Genomic DNA, 11,035 nt, shown 5'->3' on the forward strand with positions numbered 1-11,035 from the left:
TGAGATTGTTCTACACCGATGGCAAGGGTAGGACAGCCCTAACCTTATGAGGGAAAGTCATGGGATATCATGGGTGCTCACATGGTGTATATGTCGGTTAGACGAACCTCCCAAAGAGTTGTCCCTCATTCTTAGATTGATTTTACTGATTTATAAGAGATTTGAAATGCAGATTTATGATGTATTCAATATTCCAGATTTCACTAATATTGCTTTGATGATTTAGAATCGGGATGGAATTGAATTGAAATTTATTATGATAACTCACATGTTTCACCCGATATATTTTACTCTCTTATGATTATGATGATTTTAATTGGAGCTAAGTGAGTCATTTATATCAGCATGCATAATTTTATAAAATGTTATAATATTAAGATATTATTTTATCTATGCATTGCACCTCCATATGCTCTGTATGTTTCCATGGTACTGACCCACATAATCGTATGTAGGCTATATTTTTTAGGAATGTAGGTACAAGGTATAGTGTACATCTTTAGATCTAGTCAGTTTGCGGCATCCAATCAGTAGGTTATGAGTCCTTTTGCTTTAAGGGCTCAAGTTCTTTATACAGTTTAAGAAGTATTGTATTTTCTTTATTCAGTCGTATTGAGTTGGGTTAGTTTGGAGTCATGACCCAGCTACCTAAAGTCATTACTAGTAGAGGCTTCATAGACAATAAGTAGAAGTTGATGTATTCCATTTCAGTTTTGGTTGTAAAAGCAGAGTTTTAATCTTGTAAATTTAGTTTTGTATCTATCATATTTAGAAAAGAGTTATTTTCCATAGATTTGTATAGATTTATACTTTTTATTCAGTTCTTTACGAGTTATGCCAGTAGAAGGGTTAGCTTGGGGTCACTTGTGATTCTAAGCACCGTGTGACGTCTCGAGACCCGATTACGGGGCGTTACAAACTTGGTATCAGAGTACAGAGTTCAAGTGTCCTAGGGTGTCTAGGAATCCATGTCTAGTAAAGTATTGCAAAATGGTACAGAGACGTCTGTACTTTTCTTTGAGAGGCTACAGGGCATTTAGGGAATGTTTCTATTCTTTTAATTCTTAAATCATACTATAGAAAAATTCTCCAAGAAACTTATACAGATTCTCATCTTACTCTAGTCAGGACATCTCTGTGTTATTTCCAAGGTATCAGAAATAGTTGAGCTTCATTCTCCATAGATAGTTATGGAATTGTAAGAGAGCTACAAAAGTATCCTATCAGTACTTTTGAGTTTAGAAAACTGAAGTGCTTTATCATGCCTGTAGAAATCGTGTACTAACACCGAGTCAGATATGCTGTCAAATTTCTCCTCATAATCCATAGTGATAATATAGACTTCCTTATCTATGTATTATTCTTGAGGCAGTATGATTAACAAATTCCAGTTTCTTTCCAGATAATTCTCTTATATTTGTTAGCGAAATTTCAAAAGTTACAAAGCGGCTTGGGAGGAGACTTTTAGTGTGTTATAAGTCCCTCAAATTTAAAGTTATCCCCTCATTCTTAAGAGTTATTAAATTAAGATAGAGTAAGGTGTATTCTTAGATCATTGAATGTTGTGTGTCAAGATTCTATCTCTTGTATTGTATAATCTTGTTATCATTGTGTTTGTTAAAAATCAAAGTCAAGTGAAACCGTGCGAGGCCTATTTCGATTCACTAGAATAGTTTCTTTGTTAATCTTATAATTTTCTTAATCAAAACTCAAAAGTAAAGTCTAGTGAAGCCATATGAGGCCTATTTCAATTCACTAGCAACTTGTTGTTTATCTTGTTATTCTAGTGTTAGTTAAAAGTGTGGGTTCTTATGTAGTGACAGAAGTAGTAACGTTTAGTTGAAAGTCTTTTGTTAGTTGAACCTGTGGGTTTAGAAGTGTAGTGGCAAGAATGGTGGTAAAGGCGATTTATTGAATATGTATAGCTGAATGTTTACTTATGATTGAATTAGTAATGAAGTGATATACCCGTGTTTGTTTGTTTAGTGAAGTTAGCGAAGGAGATTATTAGTTAAGGTAGATTGTTTTTTGCTTGAAGTATGGAAAGATTTATTGATGGTATTTGTTGTGCTCGGAAAGTATAGGTTATGATGGAAGTACTTGGTGGTTGAGTATTGTAAATTTAGGCTTTCTTGAGATGGCAAGAGGATGTTTTGTTGAAATTTATATAGCTAGGAAATTAATTTAGGTGTAACGATGGGTAAATAGTAATGATGTGAAGAAGGATGATGTGTTAACAAATTATGAATAAGATAGGCCATATGATTATGATCCACTATTATTGTGTACTAGTTTCTTAATGCTATGTTCTATAGTTTTGAAGTGAAAATTGTGTGTGAGATTGGGTTGTAAATCATGTTTAGCTCTCGAATTTAAGTTTGAATAGTTGATGCTTCAGTTGTTGATACTAGTTATATGGAGGTGATCTAGTAGGCCTGAACAGTGTATGCAAGAGTATAAGATCATATGTTCATAATTAAGTATGTTGTAGAGGTGTGCCCAAAGTGCTACGGGGCTACATTATTTTTTTAGGATTATTGCATATTGTGTGGTTAGTAGTAACGTTGAGTTTCTAGGTGGAGAAAGGCTGGTTAGATAATTTATGTTGTTCTTGATAACTAAGTTAGGAGTTATGATTAAAGATGTTGATACTTTTTAGTATGATTTTATTCTCATGGTTTGGGAAAAATATAACTATAGAAGTGTGATCTTTGTAGGCTATGATTATGTGATTAGAGATGTAGATATGGTTGCAAATGACAGTGTAAGTCTTTGATGATGATTATTGAAGCTAGGAATTAAGGATGGCATATGGATGGGTTTTTAAAGAATGAAGTCGTTAAGTTCAAAATTAGTTTATTCTTGTGAGTTTACCATTTCTGTGTAGATAATAGAATGATGAAATTATGGCTTAATCTCGAGGATATAGAGTAGACCATCATACTTAAAATACCAGTTTTGAACTAAGGAGGAGATGGTTAGTGAAGAACCAAATCAAGTTTTGAGAATTAGATTGTGATACATGTCAATAATTAGTTATGATGAGATAGTGATCCCTTCTTTCTCTAGAGTATTCCTTGGATTTCAGTCATTACAACACCAAATCAATCATTTTCTTTACAAATCCATGCCACAGGCCTATGGTTATACCTATCATGTGTGCTCAAGCCCATTCTCAGCTTCTAGCAAACATGTAACAGCTTCACTCAGTGATTCGAGTTATCTCTTATGAATCTATGAACCCCAGTCTTATGTTGAATGGCTCATGATAAGTATAAACTTATGTTTCAAAGTATGACCAGTTTTTAAACTCATGATACTAGCGAAGTTCGCATTATATTATGCATGTCCTCAGCTTAGATTTCTTTAATGAATCAATGACTTTGATAGTTTATTCCTCAGGAAAAATATAAGTGTCAATGTAATGTATTGTAGTTTTCATGCTTCTGGTTTATATGTGTTAGCCCTTTGGTGATCTCTTTCTATGTTAAGATAGTGGTGAGTGGAGTGGGTAAGCAATGGTTTAGATATGATAGAGTTGATGACCCTCATTAAGGAAGATTATTTATGCTTTTCTATATAAGGCTAAAGTGTGAAGTAAGATTGAGGCCAAGTCTTTGATACATGTCATGGTTAGTTAAAAGTTGTATGTATGTTTTTTAGATTAGTGCAAGAAAATTGCCGTTGATAAAGGTTTAGAGATATGTGAAGTATGCCTTTAGGGGTATTTGCCTTAAAGTTATATGTGACTTTTTGATGATAGGCTTGATTGTCATGTTGGGTGTAAGATGATGAACGCAATATGCACTAGTGAATCCATATCAAGGGTTTTAAATTACTCATTAAAGTGGTAAGGCGTGTTATGCTTAGGGTGTGAGCTCCAAGAATATATAGAATATTGAACCTTGTGGTTTAGACTAGTATTGTGGTTTGGCATGTTGTATCTTGTGATTTAGTGTTAGGCTTGATCATGGTGAGAGAACATAGTTTAGTGTAGACCTTGGTAGAATGATTTTGCAGTGCCAATATGAGAATTATAAGTTGAATCAAATGAGTATGGTATTTAATGGGAATAGTATAGTTGAGAGGTCATTTGAGAAGTGATGTTAAGCTTGAAAGTAAAAAGTTACGTTGCCTACGACCTAGCAATCCTATCCTAGTTTATGAGTTATGTAATTATATTCCAAGCTATAGAGTTAATACCTTAGTCAAATGTCTTGTTCAGAGCATACCCAAAATTCTTTTCTCCCTAATGTCAATAGAATTTTTTAGAAAAGTGCTAAAGAAATACTCCATTTGAGTATGGGTAGTCAGTATGATCTAGTCCATATAGCCTGTAATCTAGTTTAGCAAGCAAGGAGATAAGCTCCTATAGATTCTTAATTTTCCAGCTAGTGTTACTATCTGCAGTCTTATAGGTATGTACTTTCCAAGCGGCAATGTGTTTGTGTCCAATTAAATTATGAATTCATCTCAGTTCATGTATCAGTTTCAATTTCAGATATTAAGTCATGATTCAGTTCATAAGTATCCTATGTAGTATCACAGTCTCTTCCTAGTATTTTCATCAAATTATTTTCATTCGGGGATGAACGATCCCAAGAGGGGGATGCTGTAATACCCCGAGTTTTCATGTCATAAAACTCTTGTCCTTTTTCATGAGATCAGATCCAGTTCAAAGTAATGGTAACTCATAAGTTGACACTCTCGTTTCTATCTTAGCCATATAGTTATTTTTCTTGTGGATTCATGCCCTTGCAAACCAGTTTAGTACCTCATTATTCTTGAGATCCTATGATTCAGTTCTATAAGTTACACATAATAGCTTGAAGACTAACATACCTCTGTGTTTTAGGTTAATTATCCACATTCGAGGACGAATGTCCCTAAGGGAGAGATATTGTAATGCCCCGCACTTTCCTAAGCTAGAAAACAAACTGTTGTTCATTTATGTGAAAACCCCAATTTTGTAAGACATATTTGGGCACCTAAATTACCAAGAGTACCCTAGTTATAAGAGAGCTTATGATGTGTTAAATGTGGTTATATGAGTCACTAAAGGTAGTATAAGCTAAGAGTTTCGAAATCCATCAAGTTTTAGTGTTTGAATTTGAAAGGGTCATATTTGAATGAGCATAACTTGATAAATATGTGGTATTTCTGCATATTTCTACCCACAAAATTATAGGGAATCGAATTAGCTTTCCAAAAAACCAATTTCACCAAAATCCGACACCTGGGCTAGGAGTTATGGCTTTACAAAGTAGAGTGCGTCTCCTAACCAATCGCACATGGCCACTGGAGAGCATATGCGATAGCATATACGGCACCTATGTAAATATAGGCGATATCATATGCGGCGCCTATGTAAATATAGGCGATATCATATGCGGCGCCTATGTAAATATATGCGATATCATATGCGGCACCTATGTAAATATAAGCGATATTATATGCGGCGCCTATGTAAATATAGGCGATATCATATGAGGCGCCTATGTAAATATATACGATATCATAAGCGACACATATCTTATGGTTTCAAGTGACTTAAACACTCTATTTTTGGGTTAGTTTGAGGGCAATGAATTCTTTTGGCACTCCTTACACACCCCTAAACTTAACCTTATGAATTTAATAGATTCTAAGCACATCATAACCCTATTATCAGTTAAGATCATCATCCAAGAGAACTAAGGGAGAAAAACAACTAGTGTTACACCATCAACATTGAGGGTCCAATCTTTCAACCAATTCGTTACCATAAAGGTATGTGGGGTAATAAACAAGAATACCCTTACGTTCTTGTGCCCAAAGTTTGCTTTATTTTACAAAGATACATGATTTTTACATGTTTTATCATGAATTTGTAGTGATAAATCTTATCCTATGTTGTTGTTCAAGATACGATGACTATTTTGAATATTTACAAAAATAAACTCCATGAGTTTGAGATTATTGTTATGATTAAAGGCTGAAATTTTTCAGATTTTCGTATAAATTATGCATGCTTGTGATATAAAGCATAAAGGTTGAAATGTTTTGATTAAGTATCGGTATAAGGGTCATTAACCTACATTGATATTGTTTTTTTAGAATTTATATGCTACATGCACCTATGTTTAGACTATTTTTGATGAAGTATAGAAAGATTTGACCTTTTGGTCACAACAAAGTTAAAATCCACTTGATGAAACGAGTTACGGATTTTATCATTTATTTAACTTAAGAAATATGAGATTACCCTTAAAGTGGATTTTCCTTGAGATTTTTTAGCATAGTATTGGGAGTAGTATTTAGCACCGAGTTGTGTATGTTACTACGATTTCATATCCAAGAACTACGTGCCACCGTAGGTTGAGACATTGACTTCCACTATATGTGGAAAATTGACATAGTGATCACTGAGATGAGATTGTTCTACACCGATGGAAAGGGTAGGACAGCCCTAACCTTACGGGGGGAAGTCATGGGACATCATGTGTGCTCACATGGTGTACATGTCGGTTAGAAGAACCTCCCAAAGACTCGTCCCTCATTCGTAGATTGATTTTACTGATTTAAAAGATATTTGAAATGCAGATTTATGATGTATTCAATATTACAGATTTCACTAATATTGCTTTGATGATTTAGAATCGGGATGGAATTGAATTGACATTTATTATGATGACCCACATGTTTCATCCAATATATTTTACTCTCTTATAATTATGATGATTTTAATTCGAGCTAAGTGAGTCATTTATATCAGCATGCATAATTTTATAAAATGTGATAATATTAAGATATTATTTTGTATATGCATTGCACCCCCATATGCTCGGTACGTTTCCATGGTACTACCCCACATATTCATATGTGGGCTACATTTTCTCGGAATTTAGGTACAAGGTATAGTGTACATTTTCAAATCCAGTCAGTTCGCGGCATCCAGTCAATTGGGGATGAGACTTTTTTATTTAAGGGCTTGAGTTAGTTATACTGTTTGAGAAGTGTTGTATTTATTTATTCAATCGTATTGACTTGGGTTAGTCGGGAGCCATGACCCAGCTACCTACAGTCAGTACTAGTAGAGGCTTCATAGACAGTCAGTAGAAGTTGATGTATTCCGTTTCAGTTTTGGTTGTAAAAGCATAGTTGTTATCCTATAAATTTAGTTTTGTATCTATCATACTCAGAAAAGAGTTATTTTCCGTAGATTTATATAGATTTATACTTTTTGTTCTGTTTCTTATGAGTTATGCCAGTAGAGGGGTTAGCTTGGCGTCACTTGTGATCCTAAGCACCGTGTGGCGTCTAGGGACCCGATTTTGGGGGGTTATAGTTGGTTTACTTGGTTTTACTGAATGACATTATTTTACCCTTATCCTTATTTTATTCTGGAATTCACCCTCTAACCCATCTTTGGGTGGCTATATCATCACGCGATGTAGGAACCCACCATTCTTGTTTCAGTCTTATTATTGGTATTGGGACGATACCATTAAACTGAATTTATGATTGTTCCATCCTCGTTTTATTTGAATTATATATTTATATTAAAATTTATTTGGTTCATGGTTTGTTTGCTAGCGGTTATTTATTTGATTATGGATGGTTGGACTCGTTTGGGTTGGTCATAGTTATAGACCTATCCTAGAGACGTAGGTTATGCTTAAGCACTATTTAGTTATATGTTCGTAATTCATCCGACTTAGGATATGCATCGGTTGATTAGGTTGGATAATAAGGGTGGTCTCCAGTCCTGGTTGAACTTGGGATGCCTATTATCACAAGGCCCTGGTTTGGGTCATGTCATAATCAGTAAGGAAAGTTTTGGCTTTATTAAGGGCAAGGGGTTTCTTTTTCTATTTGTAGATTGCCAAATCCATTCTTATACTTCTAAAACCTGATGATTTATGCTACATTTACTTGAAATATGGTCTAATCCTATGCTTGTATTTTTTAGGGCATTACAAAACACTATCTCATACCATCCATCTTATGACTCATATGCCCATGATTTCTCTACATGCTCAATTTTGTGTACTAAAAATTAGTTCTTGGTGATTAGTGAAATTATGACAGTTCAAATATGTTGTCAAACTAACTTTCTTAAAGAAATTCCTTCGTACAATATTGTACTCGTCAAACCTAAGTTGAGTGTCAAAGATATGAAATTCAATTAGTCATGATTCCATAGTATATCTCATACTCTAATTCTTTCTCGTAGAGTATGTGTGATTTGTGGTATACTTTAACAGTGGGGTTGGTGCTAGTAGAGTAGTAGACGTAGATTCTTCATGGATGTACCATGTAGATTTTACATGTTGGATGGATAGTAAGCCCTTGATTAGGACTTGGGGTTGGTAGTGTAAAAGTTTACCATAGTGGATATAGAATTCAGATACCTATTATTAAGACTAGCATATTTGTAAATTGAGCAATGCATAGTTTTGCATATTAGGATCGGGGATAATGAGAGCATGCTAATAGACTTAGCCTTTAGTGGCCATAGATATTGTACCTTTCAGAGTATTAAAAGTGAAATAGGTAAGGTGTAGTGTTTCATGGGAGGGAGTATCGTGGAGAATTGATTCTTATATAGAAGCTATTAGTCATTTTTCTAAAAGGTGTAGTATTCTTATTATTTCCTTAGGCCAAGTTTAGACTCAAGGTTAAATCTATATCATTAGGTTTTTATATGAACTTAGATCAGTGGATCACAGTGTTAATACCATGTAAAAATTTTCCTAGTTGGATGCATCACTTATATCATACTCATGATTACTTTCCTTAATGTATTTAGAATTACTAACGAACACTATGGGCGCAAAAGTTCAATTATCAATTATTACTAAATTATTTATACCAGTATCTATTTATTCATAGTTCCATACATACATTTTAGTCTTGAATACTTAAATTGATTTCCTAAACTCTTTGTATAGATCAATCCAAATAGCTAGCAGTTCAATTCAAAGACCAGATAGAAAATAGTGAACTTCTCACTTTCGTTCCAGTCATCCTTTCCTAAGTCAATGTTTGTTCTTATTCCATGCAAATTTTATGTGCATTTGTGTTGCATGTATATATATTTGAGTCTTATTTCTAAGTTATAGTCAGTTCAAAGTAATAGTTTTCTTCTTATTACTTCACTAAGTCTTAGGTCACCCAGTTACTCCCATGTATTCACATGTATTCATGAGTTTAGTTCAGCCCAAGATTCCATTATAAATTCAATTATTGTGTTAGTATTCTGATCTTATAAATTAAGTTTCTGAATTCTATCTCTTTCTATAACCGTTTAGCTTAGTTTATTTTCCATTAGGGACAAATAACCCAAATGGGAGATATTGTAACACTCCAAAAATTTGAGCAAGGATTAAAGCCACAATTAATGTACATGTAGGACACAACATCATGTTTTGATAGATGGAGTACTGATTTAGACATGAATTAAGGCAAAAAGTAACTCCTGGCTTATATCTAAGTTGAAACCTTCCTTTTCGATTGAGTTCTTGAAAAGAATTATTCGATAGTCAACTTTAAAAAATTAAAAATCCTAGATCATAAAGTATTTTAGGGATCAAGAACCACCAAATGAAAGTTCTTCATGTTTTATTTCTAATGTTGCTAAGCATTTGTTAATCTGATGTTGTAGTAGCAACTTATACTTAATTTTCCGTAGAGGCTCTATCTGTCATATTATGACGGATCAGGTAATGAACCTTCACAGCTATGATTATCCATCAAGGCAAATTGTCAGGATTAACTATAAAGATAAAAATTTTGTCATTTTATGATGGTGTGAGCTATAGTTGTTTAAAGGATCTATGGTTCGTCACCCAAATCATCAACTTAAATTATTTTGCACTGTTATAACATTTTCAAAGGGGTTGTTTGGTCATTTCACAATCTTTTAACATGAAAAATATGTCGTTTAATATTTACTAAGACTAAAATTCCCTAAATTTTCCATTAACTTAAAATTTAGTCAGCACATAGAGAGAAAATAGAGAAAGAAGCGATTCTTCTTCCTGCAAGGTAAATTAAGGTTCTACTATTTAAGCTTCGAATTCAAAGATTTCAATAAGAATTTTCCTTCAGGTATATGGTATTTTATTAATAGGTTCCTTTCACCATTGAGGCCCAAAGTTATCCTAATTCCTCAAGTTTAACTCATTCCCCAAATTTAGGGTTTCCATGAAAAAGTTGAAATCCATTATCTTTCAATTCTATTGTTCTACAACAAACATAGATATATGCTTTACCATTAATTTAGTTATCATTACATACTTATTACTATGAACTCTTATTATTTTAGTAAAATCCTAATTCTGGGGTTTGATTTATGAAAATACCTATTACATTCAACTTATCCTATTCCTATGATTAGTTGCATTCCTCGGAGATGGTGGGTTATGAACAAACAATGACTTAGGAATTGAAGAATTTATAATTGAATATTCAATCTTTAAGATTCATATGTGTTATGATGATTTAAGATAAAGTGTCTAACACTTAGTCTTAGACATTACAATCCGTTAAATCCAATATTACATGTAATACCCCCAAAAACTCCTTACTAAACTTCTAATCATACTCGATATGTTTATAGGCCTGAAGCAATTATTTTAATGTAGGTAAGTTCCATTATAATTTACGTAGTGTTTTAAGTTCTTTCAATGAGAATCATGGTCATATAAAAAATTTAGAGTAAAGTTGAGTTGAGAGCATTTGTGACTGATTGAGTTTTTAGTATTTGATTCTTCAAGGATCAAATTAAAAATGTGTAACATCTATAATATATAGAATTTTGATCTACAAGGCTCAAATTTAAAAATGTATAATGTCTAGAATATATTGAGTTTTGGAGATCAAAGACCACCAAAAGAAATGTATTAGAGTATTTTTTTTTCCAATGTATTAAATTTTTCATTAATTATATACCAAAGTAAAAGGTTCTGTGCATTTTTATGAGAAAACTAGTAAGGGTATATGATAGTGGCATGGTACTGAAGTTATGCTTCATTTTAAGGTTGTTCCCCAC

Source organism: Capsicum annuum, chromosome 11, assembly GCF_002878395.1.
Source record: "Capsicum annuum cultivar UCD-10X-F1 chromosome 11, UCD10Xv1.1, whole genome shotgun sequence".
NCBI lineage: Eukaryota > Viridiplantae > Streptophyta > Magnoliopsida > Solanales > Solanaceae > Capsicum > Capsicum annuum.